Source organism: Onychostoma macrolepis, chromosome 01 (genome assembly GCF_012432095.1).
Source record: "Onychostoma macrolepis isolate SWU-2019 chromosome 01, ASM1243209v1, whole genome shotgun sequence".
Taxonomy (NCBI): Eukaryota; Metazoa; Chordata; class Actinopteri; order Cypriniformes; family Cyprinidae; genus Onychostoma; species Onychostoma macrolepis.
Genome location: NC_081155.1, coordinates 376,729 through 398,103, shown reverse-complemented (window position 1 = coordinate 398,103; position 21,375 = coordinate 376,729). Strand labels below are relative to the sequence as shown.

At 40.2% G+C, this 21,375-nt stretch overlaps 1 pseudogene; it reads right to left on the bottom strand.

Moving 5' to 3' along the window:
• The window catches only part of LOC131524708 (NACHT, LRR and PYD domains-containing protein 12-like), a 183,473-nt pseudogene that overhangs the window by 158,795 nt on the left and 3,303 nt on the right, over nt 1–21,375 (bottom strand).

Sequence of the window (21,375 nt, the reverse complement as noted above, 5' to 3'; positions counted from 1 at the left end):
GGGCATGTCAAAACTTCTCCGGGGCCCCAAACACCCTCAGACCCCAGAGGGTTAAGTGATCGATGGTTGTTCAGGTCTATGCAATAGCACATATTGCTATAAACTTGGGATTTCACATTCTCATTCTCTAAACTCATCCTTTCTCTCTTTCTGCAACGTGTGAATGCGTGTGTTCATGTGTTAGATTAGTTTATGTCTTAGGTTTATATAAATAAAGTCTTATTTATATTGAAAAGAGAAGTATCTTGTGTTTTGTGCTTATAAGTTAATGTCTTAATCTGCCGATCTTGTCACTGTGCTTATTAATAGTGTTTTCACTATATTTTGGATTTGAATATCCAGTGCAGAATTAATGTAATACGGCTCGTTCAGTGAATCGCTGCCGACTCAGTGATTAGCCGTGAAACAGTGATTCTGTTCAAATTCCCTATAAAATCATAAATTATTCCCTTTGAGCTAAATTAAATTATTTACATATTAAACCCTACATAGGCTACTTAGCGTGTCCCAGAATTGAAAGCGCCGGGACATGTAAACACCATATCGGATTAGATAACGTCTCATGTAAACAGTACTCCGAATCTTTCAATTGGAATGATTTTAATCGGAATGACAAAAAAAGTGTACATGTAAACGTGGCTAGTGATTAATAACCCATTACAGCATGTTGCTTCCTTACTGAATGAATGAATGAAGGAATGGCGTGACGCCTGGCTCATTAAGACAGTGACTTGCTGCCACCTATTGGTGGTTTTATTTTTAAATCTACAAATAAATTTGATCACAAAGCTGACAGAGTAAATATTAATTTAAAAAACTAGACCTATATCACTCATAATATTCCCATTCACAGTAATCCGCATTTTCTCTTGTTTTATTTATTTTATGGCATAATGCAGACCTCTTTAAATGTATAATAATGTAAAATACTGGCGAGTGCTGTACAGTAAAGAGTAAACACACTTCAAGCACTGCCTTCACTGTAATAGTTCACTGTAACAGCGGTCAAACATCTGGAAAATTAAGCATTTATGATCAATAATTACTGAAGATTAAAGGTTATAATGATATATTATTATTACTATTAATATTACCAGTAATGTATAGTGAAAATGTCTGAATTGCAGCTTCACTGATCAATGGTGTCGACCGTCCCTTTGCTCCACCTGCTGCTGATTTAATGAACGAGTTTCTCATGTGACTGGGTTGTGTTTATCATGTGATAACAGACATTTTACTCCACTATCTACTGTATTAAGAATGTCTCGGTTACTCACGTAACCCTTGTTCTCTGAATAGGAACCAGACGCCGCGCAGATAAGACGCTTTGGGAACGCCTTCTGGGTGTGCCGATTGTCTGAAGCCCTTATAGAATCACGCCAATTCATTGGCTGATGGCGCGGATGCCGTCCTCGACCTCCTTACGTCACCATCCTTATACAGGCGAATCGCCATCTGCTCCTCAGATTTCTCTGCTGAAAAGGCCTCTGTCGGCAGCGTGAGGAGCTTGGCAGCAACGCAGCATCTCGTTCCTATTCAGAGAACAAGGGTTACGCAGTAACCCGAGACGCGTTCTATTTCATAGGTTCACTCAACGCTGCGTAGCTAAGACGCTTTGGGAACGATATACCAAACAGGCCAAGCTAAAAAATGCTGCCCTACCCGATTACGAACCAGACAGCATACACAGCTGGTTCAAGCAGATAAAACCTGGGAACCCGGAGCCGTGTCAAGATCCAAGTTATAGAACCTGATAAAAGTGTGCGGAGAGGACCATCCTGCCGCTACACAAAAGTCCTCTAAAAAGTTAGCTTGAGAGGGTGCCACGCTCCTAGTAAGCCAGCGAAATAGCTTCCCTCAGCCTCTGGAGGAAGCGTGTATCAAGGGAGTTTCTGCCCACTGACTGGCCACCAAGAGGGAGCAGTAAGCCAATAACGCCACCAAGTAGACCTTCAGGGTGGAGTAGGTTAACTCTGCGGAGGAACGGGCCTGCAAGAACTTCAGAACTGTACAAATCGGGCAGTTGACTGGGTCGGGCTGGTGACCTCCGCACCATGAAGTGACACTTCTACTTCAGGGCGTACAGTCTCCTCATGCTCCAGTGAGTGGAGGCCTCGAAAACCTCTGTAGCGAGAGGAGGCCTGACGACACTCGCCAAACAGTCGAGCTCTTGGAGCGGAGGCCTCAACATGACGACTCTCTATATCGAGAGGAGGCCTACTATACTCCATACACTGGACATACTGTGAGGAGGTTACCTACCACTCACGTAACTGCCCCAGCAGAGCTTTGGCGCCTGGAGGAAACATGTAACAAAGGGGTGTCTGCCCACTGACTGGCCACCAAGAGGGGTGCAGTAGGCCAATAACACTACCACCTAGACCTTCAGGGTGGAGTGGGTTAACCCTGCAGAGGAGCAGGCCTGCAAGAATTCCAGAACTGTACCAATCGGGCAGTTGACTGGGTCGAGCTGGCGACCTCCGCACCATGAAGTTACACTTCCACTTCAGGGCGCATAGTCTCCTCATGCTCCGTGAGCGGAGGCCTAAAAAACTCTCTGTAGCGAGAGGAGGCCTGACGACACTCGCTGAAACAGTCGAGCTCTTGGAGTGGAGGTCTCAACATGACTCTCTAGATCGAGAGGAGGACTACTAAACTCCACCCACTGGGCATCCTGTGATAAGGTTACCTACCACTCACATAACTGCCCCAGCAGAGCTCTGGCAAGCGGAGGCCTCGAAAACTCTCTGTAGTGAGAGGAGGCCTGACGACACTCGCCGGAACAGTCAAGCTCTTGGAGCGAAGGCCTCAACATGCTTTTCACCTGTCTCAACATCTCTCACTGTTTCTCTCACTCCGATTGACGCAAATGAGTAAACAGATGCAATTCTACACTTATTACAGTACATTTTATTCCTTCCTTTTAATCTGTAAAAGGCGCGTCACACCTGCCTCAATATTTTTTACTGTTTGAAAAAACAAAACAAAACAAAAACAGTGCCAATCTATATTTATTTATCCATTTTCCTATTTTCCTATTTCATATTTTAACAGTTTTAATCCGTTATGGAGCATGCTTCCCATGGGCCGTGGCACCTAAAGCGTCGCGCAAGTCTCAAGATGTCTCACTGTGTACAGCCACCCGACACTGCGATTGATGCACATGATTTTTAACCCTTAACACCGTCCACCTGTGGGACGCCTACCTTTACTTCACTATTTTACAATTAAATCCTAATCTAATCATGACAAACTATATATCGTTGGAAAGGTCTAAGACTCCTAAATAGGTATTTTACCACTTTTTCTGTAAAAAAATTATGTAGGAAAAGTAATAGATTAATTTATGACCAGAGGTGTCAAATCCAGGGTCAGAAAGTAAAAGTCCTGCCATGTGTTTATTCCACCCATGAACTCAGCAGCTGATTTCACCAGAGGAGGAACCAACTCATTCCTTTCAAGTCACAAGCAAGTTTCGAGTCAAATCCCAAGACCTCAATGAGTTGAGGTAATTAAGAGATAATTGAGAGACTAATTAAATGATGATTGTGCATTAGTGATGAACACCTGCTGTTACTGTGAATCACAGAGGATCAGATGTTGATGTTTTATTGGTTAAAATGATACCACCATCATGTAGATCAGTGTTTGCTTTAGTTGGGCTCTTGACCCTTGACTCCTGTGTTAGATCTCTCTGTAGCAATGCATGTGCTGTTGTAAAGCGGAGAGATCAGTGCTGTGCAGTGAGCAACTGTTAGTTGTTTTCATATGATGAGGTAATCATCAGGTGCTTACCTGTTTGCATCCGATACACTGTGTGTATATATATATACACATACAACATTTTTCATTTTTTTTATTTATGTTCTGCTTTTGAATAAACAACTCTGTGAAACCACAGTACGCAATGAATTTACTGCTGTAGCAGTTATAGAGAAAGAATTTTAAATCTAATGCATTTAAATATTTAAACTCCAGTCCTACTCAGACACACAGAGACATCAAGAACCAGCGTATGAATCTCAACAATGGTGACAATCAACAAAATGCTTCATGCTGCAATGCATGCTGGGTAACAGCACAGTATGAATAATTATTGTCACCACTGTTGAGGATCGTATGATAAGTGTTCATGTCTAAAAGCCTGAGCAATATAACTCTTAATTTTTTCTAATATTTAATATTACGATGGCATTTGTTTAATAGTAAATTCCTGCAGTTCTGTAACAGCTGAACATCAGTAAATAAACCAAAGAGAGACACCTTCATGATGTTCATTCAAGTGACATAAAAGCCAAAAGTGTAAGCTCATCTGCTTCCTCAAGCTTTTAATTCAACAATGTGCAAATGTTTGTTGTGAAACAATATTGTAATTGCTTAAAAGCAATCCATTCTCAGTTACTAAAAGGGTCAAGAGCCCAACTAAAGCAAACACTGATCTCCATGATGGTGGCATCATTTTAACCAATAAAACATCAACATCTGATCCTCTGTAATTCTCAATAACAGCAGGTGTTCATCACTAATGCACAATCAACATTTAATTAGTATCTCAATTATCTCTTAATTACCTCAACTCGTTGAGGTCTTGGGATTTGACTCAAAACTTGCTTGTGACTTGAAAGGAATGAGTTGGTTCCTCCTCTGGTGAAATCAGCTGCTGAGTTCATGGGTGGAATAAACACATGGCAGGACTTTTACTTTCTGACCCTGGATTTGACACCTCTGGTCATAAATTAATCTATTACTTTTCCTACATAATTTTTTAACAGAAAAAGTGGTAAAATACCTATTTAGGAGTCTTAGACCTTTCCAACGATATATAGTTTGTCATGATTAGATTAGGATTTAATTGTAAAATAGTGAAGTAAAGGTAGGCGTCCCACAGGGTGGACGGTGACAGTTAAGAGGTTAAATTAAGCTGTGCCCAACCATAGTAAATAAGTTGAATCAACCTTAATAAATTAAGTTGACCCAACGTAAGTACATTAAATTGGAATAACAGAATTGCATAATGCTGAAATAAAGCAAGTTAATCATGTGGAAATCCTTTCCATGATTTTTTTATGTTCATTCAAAGAGTAATTTTTTTGAGTGTATTATATGTTCTTAATACCTCAGTATCTGCAGCTGACAGTTTGGATTCTTCAGTCCATCAGAAATAAACTTTACACCAGAGTCCTGCAGGTCATTGTTACTCAGATCCAGCTCTCTCAGGACAGAGTTTGAGGATTGAAGAGCTGAAGACACAATTTCACAATGCTGATCTGAGAGACCACAGCCAGAAAATCTGGAAGAGAGCAGAACACACACATCAACACACAGATCATCTACAGACACACACACACACACACAGGTCATATACAGACACACACAGATCATCTACAGACACACATCAACATTGTGACCAGTTGACTGTAAATGATCTCTTATATGTTGTTAATACCTCAGTATCTGCAGCTGACAGTTTGGATTCTTCAGTCCATCAGAAATAAACTTTACACCAGAGTCCTGCAGGTCATTGCGACTCAGATCCAGCTCTCTCAGGACACAGTTTGAGGATTGAAGAACTGAAGACACAATTTCACAATGCTGATCTGAGAGACCACAGCCAGAACATCTGGAAGACAGCAGAATACATTTTAATAATTAACACAAACAGATCATCTACAGACACACAGATTAAATAAAATGTAATTCGCATTAAAAATGTTTATGCTTCATTTTCAAAGCCTTATTTATATGGTATCAGCCCATATATGGTATCTTTTTTACAAAGAATACCACTTTTGGTTTTATGATACATAAAGCAGTAAAATTAAGCAAATTTCCGCCTAACGATTGCGAATAATCTTTCCAAAGAATGTGTATTTTTTATATTTTTCACAATACAGTCAAGTCATATACCACAAGTAAGCTCTCATTCTCAGGAATTTGCATATGTAGATTATTTAATTGTGTGACAATCACAGATCAAATAATCTTCAATAGAATCGCGATGTAAAATTTGTTACCTCTTAGCAATCTTTGTTTGGGTCACATTCCTACTCATACTACTGCTTCAGTCAGCCGCAGACAGCCACAATCTCTGTATTATGTTTTAGATTAGGATCCCCTCTTTCAAACAAGACCATTTTCACGTTTCTGTGTGCTTGCATCGTTGAGAAATCATTGTTTGTAACAGAGCAAAAAACACACTTTTTTTTTTTTAATGAAGAACGATCAGCGGCGCCGTGGAGAGGAGAGGACGCTCATCTGGTGAAGGTTTATGAGCACTTTTCTCCAGTTTTGAAATAATCTTGACTTTGAAACGTGAAAGCACAGCTAACAATCTGATGAAGTGTTTATTGATAGTACAGTACAGGATGCATTTCGGTGAATATACAGTAAATATACACAGCAAAAAATCCAGAGTGAAATTAACTCTCCTGGGAGTACATGTGAGACCACACTCAAGAGTGTGAAAGTGTTAAAATAAGAGTGTTAAATTAACACTGAAGCAGAGTTAAAGTTAATGAGATGATTAAGTGATGATTGGCCATTATTGAAGACACCTGATGTTAACAAGCAGAATCACCAAAGGAGAAAATCTAAATTTTTATGTCACCATTATAGTGCTCAGTGTTTGCTTTAGTTGGGCTCTTGACCCTTAGCTTTTCAATATTACATTTTGTTTGGTTGCTGTAACTGAATTACAACAGGCAGACAAGCAACAAGACAAAGGAAAAAATATATGTATGTTATTTTTCCTAAATCTCTGAACTCGTTAAGAGCCAAATCTCTGAGTTAGATTTACATTTTGATTATAGCAGTCTTGTGATTCATTAGCATAGAACTTCCAGCATGTTCAATACAATCCAAGGGATTTCTTAAAAGTAGTTTGTTCAAAAATCGTTGAAAAGGGTCTTTTGTTCAGACACACAAACGTCAAGAATCAACCTGTGAATCTCAACAACGGTGACAATCAAAAAAGCATGTAGCAGTGCATTCTGGTGCCACTAATCAAAATTCATCCATGGCTCCCATGATGCATTGTGGCATGAATAAATTATGAGCTGAATTGTCTTAGTAATTTCCTTTATTCTTACTATTTTATTTTTGTTTTTTATGTGACTTTTAGTAGCTTGTTTTCTAATGTTTAGAGTTGATCCGTTTTCTGACTATGCTGTTTGTCACCGTTGTTGAGGTTCATACGCTGATTCTTGATGTCTGTGTGCGCCTAGAAGAATGACTTTTTTTCTGAACAATTTTCAAGAAATCCTTTTAATAATTGGATACTGTAGAGTCACAGGGCTGTTAAGATCAACAAGGTAAATCTGACTTTTTAGGTTCAGGCTCTAAATGAGTTTGGTGATTCAGATCAAATGATCACATGAACAGTTTTTTCTCATTTCTTGTCTGTCTGATATAACTCAGCTACAGCAGCCAAATAAATTCTAACTTTGAAACTGTAAGGGTCAAGAGCCCAACTAAAGCAAACGCTGACCACTATAATGGTGACATGAAAATTTAGATTTTCTCCTTTGGTGATTCTGCTCGTTAACATCAGGTGTCTTCGATAATGGTCAATCATCACTTAATTAATCACTTAATTATCTCATTAACTTTAACTCTGCTTCAGTGTTAATTTAACACTCTTATTTTAACACTTTCACACTCTTGAGTGTGGTCTCACATGTACTCCCAGGAGAGTTAATTTCACTCTGGATTTTTTGTTGTGTACATGGATTATTCCAGTGCTGTGTGGATGAACAGTTATTGTTTGTTTGACGTTCTGAAGATCAGAGAGCAGTAACAGGCAGCTGTAGCAGCACGGAGGAGCTGTTTTCTTGTCTCTAGGAGGCAGCAGGTGAAGATGAGCTGATGCTCTGAACAGTAGATCAATACAGAATGCACATGGATGGAATGATATAAAGCTGGAGGATGTGGGTTCTATTTTAGATTGTAATAGACCAGATATATTTTATAATTTATGCAGTCTTGTGTCTCCTGAAAGAATAAAACTGATTGTAGAAAACACAAAATGTGAAATTCGGTCCAATTCGTTTATGCCATTTTGTATATTACTACCTAGAAAAACATACAAATGAAACACAATTCAATCAATAAACAAGAAAAGTGCTTATAGCACATATTAAAATAGGATTCTGGGAGTAATGTGTTTTATAAAGCCTGTTTTTGCAAAGGAAACTCAAAATGACACTTGTAGATGCAAAAAAGGACAATTTTACTCGCTTCGTTTATAATGCAATAACTCCTGTTTAGAAGCTGTTATTTGAAAGATTATTTTTTTCTGGTACATTTAGGCATCAAACAAAGTAAGTTGCAGAGAGCAGGACCAAATAGATCCTGAATAACAGAATTTATTTATTTATTTAAATCAAAAAGCGCCTTTTTAGTGTTTATTGTAATATTTGAAACATATATAACGTTATTTATAATGAATTACACTCATATTTTGTAGTTCAAAGGGTTTCCTTTACAATGAAAGCTTTTTTCTTTCATTTCTTCCATTGTATGTGTGTCAGGGGTGTGAATCAGCACTGGTTTCACGATTCAATTCGATTACGATTATCATGTCAACGATTCAATTCTATTCGATATCACAATGCAAAATCATGCAGTACTTGTTTATTGATCTGTTGTATTAAATCAATATCACATTTGCAAACTCCCTTAACAATTATTAAAAGCTGTTACTCTCCTTATCGCGATCTGTGCACAGAAAATGAGAGCGTGTGAGTGAGTTCTCAAGACTCAAAAGCAGGTGCAAATGTGATACATTCTGTCGGAACCTGCGGGAATGAGTAAAATGATTATTACCACACAGTAAAACCTCCAGTGTTAAATCAACACTCCCAGTGTATATATAATCCACACTCAGAGTGTTAAAAAAGTAACACTGAAGCAGTGTTAAAGTTAATGAGATAATTAGTTTGGTAATCGAGTGATGATTGAGCATTAATGAAGAACACCTGCTGTTAAAAAACTGAACCATTGAAAAAAAGAGACGAAATGAGCAGAAAAACAATATCTACAACTGACTTCAACCACGGCCTTCGATGAAATCAACACAAGATAAAAGAAGACATTAAATCTCTCAAGATCTCAGCAGAGGATGATTAAACAACTCCACAAACAGCATCACCAGCTTCACACGTTACTAACCAGACTGACTTTAGATGTTGATGTTTTAGTTTTGTTTGAATTACCATTATTGAGGTCAGTGTTTGCTTTAGTTGGGCTCTTGACCCTTGACTTAAAACATTACAGTTCCTTTGGCTGCCATAACAGCGTGTTTGTTTAGACATGTTAGTTATGGCAATCAGGTGTCGTTGGTTTGACTTCTATAAAGAAATCACCAGTATTTAGTGATACACATAACTGGTTTCATGCAGAGCATTGTCACTGAGTGATTCAAATTTATTTTGTTCACATAAAATATAAAGCTTGATCCATCAGTTTTAAGATTAATCTGAAAGACTTTTGAAAGTAAACCGGCACTGAAAGGTTAAAACTACATTATCATACAGACATCAAGACTCAGCGTATGAATCTCAACAATGGTGACAATCAACATATTCAGATAAACAGATACTCTGTGAACATTACAAAACAAGCTACTAAAAGTCACAACAAAATAGCAAAACAAAAGGAAATGGTAAGAATAAAAGAAAATACTAAGACAACTGCATAATTTATTCATGTCACATTGCATGCTGGGAGCCATGGATTAGTTTTGATTGGTGCTCCCAGAATGCACTGCAACATGGAGCTTTATGTTGATTGTCACCATTATTGAGATTCATACGCTGAGTCTTGAAGTCTGTGTGATGAAGAAAAGTACATTTTCAGTGCAGAATAAGTTTCAAAAGTCTTTCAGATTAAACTTTCAGGTCGTTATGTACAGAATCTCAATAACAAAGTTAACTAATAAATCTATCAGTGACTATACTCCAAATTAATTCAGTTACTCAAGCCACTATACGCTGATTACATCTTTATAAACTTAACCAACTACTGATCACATTTTCTCTTGGCTTTTTTTCTTTTCGCCATAACTAACATGTCTAAACAAACACGCTGTTATGGCAGCCAAAGTAACTGTAATGCTTTAAGTCAAGGGTCAAGAGCCCAACTAAAGCAAACACTGACCTCGATAATGGTAATTCAAACAAAACTAAAACATCAACATCTAAAGTCAGTCTGGTTAGTAACGTGTGAAGCTGGTGATGATGTTTGTGGAGTTGTTTAATCATCCTCTGCTGAGATCTTGAGAGATTTAATGTCTTCTTTCTTGTGTTGATTTCATCTAAGGCTGTGACTGAAGTCAGTTGTAGTTCTTGTATTTCTGCTCGTCTCGTCTCTTTTTTTCTCTTTCTTTCAGTGATTCAGTTTGTTAACAGCAGGTGTTCTTCATTAATGCTCAATCATCACTCAATTACTAAACTAATTATCTCATTAAATTTAACACTGCTTCAGTGTTACTTTTTTAACACTCTGAGTGTGGATTATATATACACTGGGAGTGTTGATTTAACACCGGAGGTTTTACTGTGTGCAATTGACGGAAATCTGTCGTAGCGACGGAGAACTTTAATCCCTGTTATTGTACAGAAAGAGAGAAAAATAGCATTTACATTATCAAAGAACATTATCATTGACTTTAGTCTCGCCAGAATTCAAGCACTCTCAAAAACTCCCATTAATCACTGAAGTTGCTTACATTGTGAAGGGGTTAAAGCAAAAACATATCTTTTGACTGAAAATGTTTCCTCGGCCAAACCCCATTCCACAGCCATACCTGTCACACACTCAGTTTAAGAGCCATCTTTGTCTTCTTGTAATTTGGAGCGCTTGTCCTCCAAATAATAAAAAAAAAAAATTAGGAGCACCTTCTAATCAATCAATAATAAAGAATTAGCAAAAATTAGCCTTCTTAATACGAGGTGACATTTGACTCAAAGTGATTTACAAGGGCATTTTCTTTTTACCTTTGTAAATGCATTCTAAGTTAAGTCGTGACGTATTGTCAAGTATGGTGACCCATACTCAGAATTGGTGCTCTGCATTTAACCCATCCAAGTGCACACACACAGCAGTGAGTAGTGAACAAATGCACACACACAGTGAACACACACCCGGAGCAGTGGGCAGCCATTGCTCCAGCACCCGGGGAGCAATTAGGGGTTCGGTGCCTTGCTCAAGGGCACCTTAGTCATGGTATCAAAGGTGGAGAGAGTGCTGTTCATTCACAATCCCCACCTTCAATTCCTGCCGGCGCGAAAATCAAAATTTAAAATTAAATTAAAATTTAATACAATTAGAAAAAATTTATGAAATTAACATTTTTTAAAAAGTGTATTAAATGTATGCAGTGTTTCCTCCAGGATTTATTCCAGCTGTGGTGGCAGGACTATTTCTCATGGACCACACCCCCTCCCCACCCAACAATCAAATGTATTTTTTAAATTAGGAGGACAAGCACAGTGTTTCATTAGTGAATGAATCTGCGTCTTTGAATGATTTTGGATATTGCACCCACGAGGTCTTGACTCTTCTGTTGTTTATTTGTTTGTTTGTTCCTAATAAACTGTTTAACTGCACTCAAGTGAATCTCAAGTTATTTTATGTGATAGTTATATGTATACACATTTCTTTTTCCTCACATTCTTTCTTGTAACTCTTCTCTCAGTCACACACCTGACTGAATGGCTCATTATGGAGCTCATTATGCGGGCCTTTGTCTTCTCAGGTGTGAGTCACGCCCTCTCGCATAGAGCCTTTTTACTCAAAAAGTGACTTAGAATCTTTAAATCAATATATTGTTTTCTCTGAATGAGTGAGTTAGATTATTTTCAGATCATTTTGAAGCAAATATTCTAGGCTACAAGATCCAGTTCTCAAAAGTCTTGTGAACAAATGTTTTGTATGTGTTTTATGGCCTTATTTCAGTTACTTTTAACATTTTAGTTTTTTTCAAACCACGCATAAACGTTGTTTTCTCAAAAACACAATCACGTACGTACATGCTGGTCACATATTATTGTAGCCCAGTTTGTGCTGAATACAGTGTTTTTAGACTAATACAATTAGAAAAAATTTATGAAATTAACATTTTTTAAAAAGTGTATTAAATGTATGCAGTGTTTCCTCCAGGATTTATTCCAGCTGTGGTGGCAGGACTATTTCTCATGGACCACACCCCTCCCCACCCAACAATCAAATGTATTTTTTAAATTAGGAGGACAAGCACAGTGTTTCATTAGTGAATGAATCTGCGTCTTTGAATGATTCGGAGAGTCTAGGTGCGTTTACATGGAGCATTGTAATCGGTTTAAAAGTCCAAACCGAATGAAAATGCTCCATATAAACACCTCAATCAGAATAAAATGCCCAAACCGAATGAAATTGTAATCGGTTTGAGAGGGTGGATAAAGCTTTCTATAAACCGAACAAAATTAAAATCCTGCCATGTAAACGTGTTAAACTGATTACTTTGCGTCTCAGCACGTCAAGAGGTCGGGTCGTCAGAATGTGAACGTGATGTCGGCGACGCAGTAGTTTCTGTGATTTGGGGACACCACACTACAGACTTTTTTTCTTTATTTCTGTAATCCAGCCCTCACGGGCGATCATACCATTAATTTGTAATCATTACAAGAATACCAAAATCGTGTAATGAGCAAGTGTGCGTTATTAGACAGTTTAATATCACGTCAGTTTGAGCTTTCAGAATCGGGCGAATGTGCTGCGGTCGTCCCATCACATCTGGAGCGAAGACCTGAACCAGGAAGTTGGTCACCAGATAACACGGAAACCAGTTAAACCGTAACACCGGCGGAGGAGGAGATCTTCTATACCGAGTAAGTAATGTTTCTTATTGGCATTCGATAATGTGTTGTTGTGACAAAGATGAAAGCATTTTCTAGTTGAACTTTTCCCAAACTATAACTCCAGAATAAAATGTGTGAAATCCAGTGCAACATTTTGAAATATTATAGGCAAACTTTCATTGCATTTAAATGTTGCACGACGTGAGGATAGTTATATGTTCTATAAACAATGATATAAAAGTAATGTCTAAGAAAGTTTAGACCAATCTTTACTGTGAAGTAGCCTACTCTGTTTGCAAATACCTGCTCAAACATGTTTATAATAAGCTTAACAATAATGATTTAGTTTCTCAGTTATAAATTGTTGGTTTTGTATTGTATGATAATACATGTGTGCATCTATGTTATAAAATCACGTGGGCAATATTGGTGATTGCTAATGTAATAATATAGTTGCTCCTGATAAGCCTATCAACATGCTCACTAATTTATTTATTAATTTTAGTGTATGGGGGGGGTGCTTTATTTATTTTGAATAGTTACAATATGCAAGCCTATATATTATAATAAATATAATGTACTGTTTTTGCTGTACTTTGGATCAAATAAATGCAGGCTTGGTGAGCTGAAGACACTTCAAAACATTACCAGTCAAATTATTTAAACAGTAAGATTTGTAGTGTATGTATTGTCACCATGTTTGCTTTGTCTTTGTCCGTTCATTGTGTTGTTCACGTCTGTTTTGTGTTTTCTCATGCAGTTTCTGCTGTCTCCTGTTTTCCTGGGTTCCAGTTTCCTGCCACTGTTTTGGATATTTTGGATATTGCACCCACGAGGTCTTGACTCTTCTGTTGTTTATTTGTTTGTTTGTTCCTAATAAACTGTTTAACTGCACTGCAAGTGAATCTCAAGTTATTTTATGTGATAGTTATATGTATACACATTTCTTTTTCCTCACATTCTTTCTTGTAACTCTTCTCTCTCAGTCACACACCTGACTGAATGGCTCATTATGGAGCTCATTATGCGGGCCTTTGTCTTCTCAGGTGTGAGTCACGCCTCTGCATAGAGCCTTTTACTCAAAAAGTGACTTAGAATCTTTAAATCAATATATTGTTTTCTCTGAATGAGTGAGTTAGATTATTTTCAGATCATTTTGAAGCAAATATTCTAGGCTACAAGATCCAGTTCTCAAAAGTCTTGTGAACAAATGTTTTGTATGTGTTTTATGGCCTTATTTCAGTTACTTTTAACATTTTAGTTTTTTCAAACCACGCATAAACGTTGTTTTCTCAAAAACACAATCACGCACGTACATGCTGGTCACATATTATTGTAGCCCAGTTTGTGCTGAATACAGTGTTTTTAGACTTTATCCATTAAAATGTTTATAAGCAACTGAAAAAAGCACAAATGTCAGGGCATGTCAAAACTTCTCCGGGGCCCCAAAACACCCTCAGACCCCAGAGGGTTAAGTGATCGATGGTTGTTCAGGTCTATGCAATAGCACATATTGCTATAAACTTGGGATTTCACATTCTCATTCTCTAAACTCATCCTTTCTCTCTTTCTGCAACGTGTGAATGCGTGTGTTCATGTGTTAGATTAGTTTATGTCTTAGGTTTATATAAATAAAGTCTTATTTATATTGAAAAGAGAAGTATCTTGTGTTTTGTGCTTATAAGTTAATGTCTTAATCTGCCGATCTTGTCACTGTGCTTATTAATAGTGTTTTCACTATATTTTGGATTTGAATATCCAGTGCAGAATTAATGTAATACGGCTCGTTCAGTGAATCGCTGCCGACTCAGTGATTAGCCGTGAAACAGTGATTCTGTTCAAATTCCCTATAAAATCATAAATTATTCCCTTTGAGCTAAATTAAATTATTTACATATTAAACCCTACATAGGCTACTTAGCGTGTCCCAGAATTGAAAGCGCCGGGACATGTAAACACCATATCGGATTAGATAACGCCTCATGTAAACAGTACTCCGAATCTTTCAATTGGAATGATTTTAATCGAATGACAAAAAAGTGTACATGTAAACGTGGCTAGTGATTAATAACCCATTACAGCATGTTGCTTCCTTACTGAATGAATGAATGAAGGAATGGCGTGACGCCTGGCTCATTAAGACAGTGACTTGCTGCCACCTATTGGTGGTTTTATTTTTAAATCTACAAATAAATTTGATCACAAAGCTGACAGAGTAAATATTAATTTAAAAACTAGACCTATATCACTCATAATATTCCCATTCACAGTAATCCGCATTTTCTCTTGTTTTATTTATTTTATGGCATAATGCAGACCTCTTTAAATGTATAATAATGTAAAATACTGGCGAGTGCTGTACAGTAAAGAGTAAACACACTTCAAGCACTGCCTTCACTGTAATAGTTCACTGTAACAGCGGTCAAACATCTGGAAAATTAAGCATTTATGATCAATAATTACTGAAGATTAAAGGTTATAATGATATATTATTATTACTATTAATATTACCAGTAATGTATAGTGAAAATGTCTGAATTGCAGCTTCACTGATCAATGGTGTCGACCGTCCCTTTGCTCCACCTGCTGCTGATTTAATGAACGAGTTTCTCATGTGACTGGGTTGTGTTTATCATGTGATAACAGACATTTTACTCCACTATCTACTGTATTAAGAATGTCTCGGTTACTCACGTAACCCTTGTTCTCTGAATAGGAACCAGACGCCGCGCAGATAAGACGCTTTGGGAACGCCTTCTGGGTGTGCCGATTGTCTGAAGCCCTTATAGAATCACGCCAATTCATTGGCTGATGGCGCGGATGCCGCCCCTCGACCTCCTTACGCCACCATCCTTATACAGGCGAATGCGCCATCTGCTCCTCAGATTTCTCTGCTGAAAAGGCCTCTGTCGGCAGCGTGAGGAGCTTGGCAGCAACGCAGCATCTCGTTCCTATTCAGAGAACAAGGGTTACGCAGTAACCCGAGACGTTCTATTTCATAGGTTCACTCAACGCTGCGTAGCTAAGACGCTTTGGGAACGATATACCAAACAGGCCAAGCTAAAAATGCTGCCCTACCCGATTACGAACCAGACAGCATACACAGCTGGTTCAAGCAGATAAAACCTGGGAACCCGGAGCCGTGTCAAGATCCAAGTTATAGAACCTGATAAAAGTGTGCGGAGAGGACCATCCTGCCGCTACACAAAAGTCCTCTAAAAGTTAGCTTGAGAGGGTGCCACGCCCTAGTAAGCCAGCGAAATAGCTTCCCTCAGCCTCTGGAGGAAGCGTGTATCAAGGGAGTTTCTGCCCACTGACTGGCCACCAAGAGGGGAGCAGTAAGCCAATAACGCCACCAAGTAGACCTTCAGGGTGGAGTAGGTTAACTCTGCGGAGGAACGGGCCTGCAAGAACTTCAGAACTGTACAAATCGGGCAGTTGACTGGGTCGGGCTGGTGACCTCCGCACCATGAAGTGACACTTCTACTTCAGGGCGTACAGTCTCCTCATGCTCCAGTGAGTGGAGGCCTCGAAAACTCTCTGTAGCGAGAGGAGGCCTGACGACACTCGCCGAAACAGTCGAGCTCTTGGAGCGGAGGCCTCAACATGACGACTCTCTATATCGAGAGGAGGCCTACTATACTCCATACACTGGACATACTGTGAGGAGGTTACCTACCACTCACGTAACTGCCCCAGCAGAGCTTTGGCGCTCTGGAGGAAACATGTAACAAAGGGGTGTCTGCCCACTGACTGGCCACCAAGAGGGGTGCAGTAGGCCAATAACACTACCACCTAGACCTTCAGGGTGGAGTGGGTTAACCCTGCAGAGGAGCAGGCCTGCAAGAATTCCAGAACTGTACCAATCGGGCAGTTGACTGGGTCGAGCTGGCGACCTCCGCACCATGAAGTTACACTTCCACTTCAGGGCGTACAGTCTCCTCATGCTCCGGTGAGCGGAGGCCTAAAAAACTCTCTGTAGCGAGAGGAGGCCTGACGACACTCGCTGAAACAGTCGAGCTCTTGGAGTGGAGGTCTCAACATGACGACTCTCTAGATCGAGAGGAGGACTACTAAACTCCACCCACTGGGCATCCTGTGATAAGGTTACCTACCACTCACATAACTGCCCCAGCAGAGCTCTGGCAAGCGGAGGCCTCGAAAACTCTCTGTAGTGAGAGGAGGCCTGACGACACTCGCCGGGAACAGTCAAGCTCTTGGAGCGAAGGCCTCAACATGATGACTCTAGATCGAGAGGAGGCCTACTACACTCTACACGCTGGGATCTTGTAAAGGAGGCTCACCTAGGGCCTACCACTCACAGACTGTCCCAGCAGAGTTCTGGCAAGCGGAGGCCTCAAACTCTCAGCAGCGAGAGGATACCTACAACGCTTGCAGTGACCGTTTCGAAGGGAAGAACCGGATAATGGTATGCTTTGCCCCCAAAGCAAACCTCAGGAACTCCCTTGTTCGATTACCAGAGCCTGCTCGGGACCCACAGTGTGGGAGAAACCCGATGAAAGTGTCGATGAAGTGCCAAACTGCTTCTACAGTGCGCGGGACCCATGAAGACACATCTGGCAGTAGTTTCCACGCTGCCAATGGTCTGCTAAGGGAACCAGTCTCCCGAAACTGGTCTCTGGTGTACTTAGAGCTGCTAGCTCGGTGCCCTGGAGCGGAGGACCAGCAGGGGATGGCCGAATCAGCTGCTCTAAAGACCCCCAAAAGAGTGGCGAGACTCTCAGTTCCGCTACGTTTCCGGGCGGGAGAGACTGAGAGAAGCACTCGCTAGAGGCCGCTGCGCCCTGGAACACTGGCAGGGTTGGCAGACCGATCTACTACTTTTTGCAATATAAAAGCATGCAAAACGTTGAGTTTAGATGACTGGGATTCGCGGGGCTCGTAGAGCCAATCAATAAAGAGCTTCCATGAGGTGTGCGCCAGCACGTCTATAAGCTCTGAGTAGGCCGTGGAAGCCCGCACTTCCTGGTCACTAGGCGGGAGAGCGTCGACCGAAGCAGGCCCGAAATCCTCGAAGTCGGACGCCGTGGTATACAAAGATTTTTCTAGCCCGGAAGAAATCGTTTAGCGTGCCTCCAAGCTAGAGCATAACAATCATATGAGAAGTCAACCCGCGAATCCACGCACGCGGGGCTCGGGCGAGAAAGGGAGTGAAAGGGCGAGGCCCGTCTGCTCACTCTCCATCGCCTCGAGCTCAACATCCGACTTTAACAGAATATACATTTAGAAGCGCCATAAACCACATCGCACGTGAGAAAAGCCCAAACATAATAGTTAAAACGCTTACCGTGCGGGTCGTCGCTCTCGCTATGAAGCGAGAACACGGCAGCTGGCAGTGACGAGAATCCATGCACTCCACCGCGAGGTTGTTCCGCTATTGCAGTCGCCGAAGTGCAAACGAAGAAGCTCAGTGAAACAATCCGAATATCGGGCCAGAAAAACCGCAACAGAAGGGCTGATATGGCCACTTCGTGAAGGCAGAGAAATCTGAGAAGCAGATATAAGGATGGCGATGTAAGAACGTCGAGGACGGCATCCGCGCCATCAGCCAATGAATTGGCGTGATTCTATAAGGGCATCAGGCAATCGGCACACCCAGAGAGCGTACCCAATGCGTCTTAGCTACGCAGCGTTGAGTGAACCTATGAAAGAGAACACCTGTCGTGACTCCTTTAAGATTCTGGGCTGTTATTTAGGAGAAAATCTCTCATTTAGGAACATTTATTATAAAGGTGTCAGATTCATTATTAAATATGATAGTTTAGTTAATGATTAAACACTCACAGAGCTTTTCTGCAGTTGATCACAGCTGGTATCAGTCTTCTTCTCCCCTCATCTGATGTGTTGTATTTCATGAGCTCAAACTCATCCAGCGGCTCCTCTGACATCTGAAGCATGTAGGAGATTGTTGAGCAGTGAGACGGAGAGAGTTTCTCTGAGCGTTTGTCTGATTTCACAAACTCCTGAATCTCTCTGGACAGAGTCTGATCTTTCACTTCCAGCAGACAGAGGAACAGATTGATGGATTCACCAGCTGAGAGAGCATCATCATCATCACCTTTGATCTTCTTTTTAATGTACTGTGTGGTTTCTCTGATGCTCTCTGCGCTGTTCTCTGTGTGTGTCAGTAGATCCTGTAACAGTCTCTGATTGGACTCCAGTGAGACGCCCAGCAGGAACCGCAGGAACAGATCCAGACGTCCATTCTCACTCTCAAGGACTTTATGTACTGCTGATGTTAGTAGATCATACAGAGAGACTTTAAGTCTGTAAGATCTGAATTCATGCAGAAAAAACTGCAGTGGCTCCTCGTTCTTTATTAAATAACAGTAAAGCAGATAGAAAGCAGCAAGAAACTCCTGAACGCTCAAATGGACGAAGCTGTAGACTTTCCTCTGATGAATCACAGATTCCTGCTTAAAGATCTCAGTGCAAATCCCAGAATACACTGAGGCGTCAGTGACGTCTATGCCGCTCTCAATCAGGTCCTCCTCATAGAACATCACATTGCCCTTCATCAGCTGTTTGAAAGCCACTTCAGCAAGTTTCACAATCATTTCTCTGCAGGCCCGGCTCCACGGGGGGGCCAGGGTGGGCCTGGCCCACCCAATCAGAAGCTTGGCCCACCCTGGCCCCACACATAACAGCCAATCACAAAATTGTTGTGATATTCAATGGAGGTTCATATATTTTTCTTTTTCGCTTTCTTACCGCCCACACCCAAATACGTGCTAATACTGTATTTTCGCATCAGGAGCCGCTATCAACATGCGCGAAATTGAAATGCTTTTGAATGAGCGCCGCGCTTTCACTTTCACTTTCGATTTGGCGATCACGCGTGCCCACTGAGCAAAGACACGCCCAAACAACGCCTTTTGTACTTCGCTTTTGAACGTCCAATTTTGGTCCCCTGAAGGTGCAGACTGTGACGCCAGATGACGTCTTTTTCCAACGCCTAATGAACGTCCAGTATTGACGCCCACAGGACCTCTGTATAAGGGCTAATTGTAGGCCAAATGTGGTCTTTGTGGACGTCTTTTCTACATCAAACTTAAACTCATTTTAGACATCATGTACTCAATAAATAAATATTTAAATAACAAATAATGTTTCATCACAGGTAACCTATATTGATATTCATTAACCATGCTGATAAGAACAATGTTGATATTTGTCTTAAATAAAATAAATATTACATTCATTAATAATGTCAATTTTCTGTCCAAAAAAAGTTACCTAGTCCGACGTTCAAATGTAGAACTGCATATTGACGTCCAAATGGGGTCTTGGTTAGACGTCCAAATAGCGGACCTAGTTTGCACGCCGTGTAGACGTGCAGAATTGGTCTTGGACCGACGGACGCAATATAGACATAATCTGCACGTCCGTCAGACGCCTAATGTTTAGTGGGACAGTGCTCTGTGTAAAGGGAGAACATCTTACAAGATCAGATATTTGTCAATAAGCTAAGAATCTGTTGATGTATGGTTTCGCCAGTCTCAGTGGTGTAGTGCAGGGTATATTCAGGTATACGGCGATCAGTCGGCTTTGCGTAGCCTATACCTACTTCTAAATACCCTCTGATGCGCATTCAGTGGTGCCTCGCATTAGCCAAAATAATGACAGTCCACCACATGATTCGCTAATCAAATCGCCTGTGAATAAATGCAAATATTCCTAAAACACCCAGTAAAGACAGTGATGCGGTCAGGACGCTACCGGCTTCCCTTTAAATATGATTGATGATTGCGCCCGCGCCTGCTTTGTCCCCAGACAAGATGGCAAAATAATAATTAATTATTGATTTCTAATTTGAATCAGTACATTATAATATGAAAAGAAAAATCAAAAGGACCAGGTTTTTGCGATCAGATATTTTTTAAACCGGTAAACTCCGGTAAACTTTTCAGTCCAAGGATCCAGTAAACGAACGCGTTCAAACAGCAAGTTTAAAACAGCTCTAATACAGAGAAAACCCGAGATCAGAGATTGCGGAGAGTCGTTTCAGCTTGTATTTGGCTTAAAAGCACAAGTGTTTTATAATGGATTTTTTTCACTATATATAAAAATTGTAAATGGTATGGGGAGGGGAGGGAGGGATTACATTTGCCCGTCACTGCCATGGGAGAAACAGTCAGTCAAACATAGGAATATGTACAATTCTGGAAAAATGTATCTCTTTTGTTTTGTTTTTTTCAAATAGAGATCATATTCTCCTATGATTCTCAGTAGACAACTAAACAAATAGCTTGTAATTTACTAGAGGTTCTGACAAAATGTTAATTGCTGCGGTCTATTTAATTTTTAAAATTTGAATTATGTATTGCAAAATTTGCACCTCTGTTGTGGCTAATATTAATTTCATAATTATCCTTACTCCATGAAGTAGCAGAACTTACGTGAAAATGTGCAAATGGCCCATTTTGGGGTGAATTAAATGCAAGTCTTAAATGTCACTGTTTATAAGGCATTCATCCTTTCACTTTCACTGATATTCCCTGCCCACCTGGAATATCAC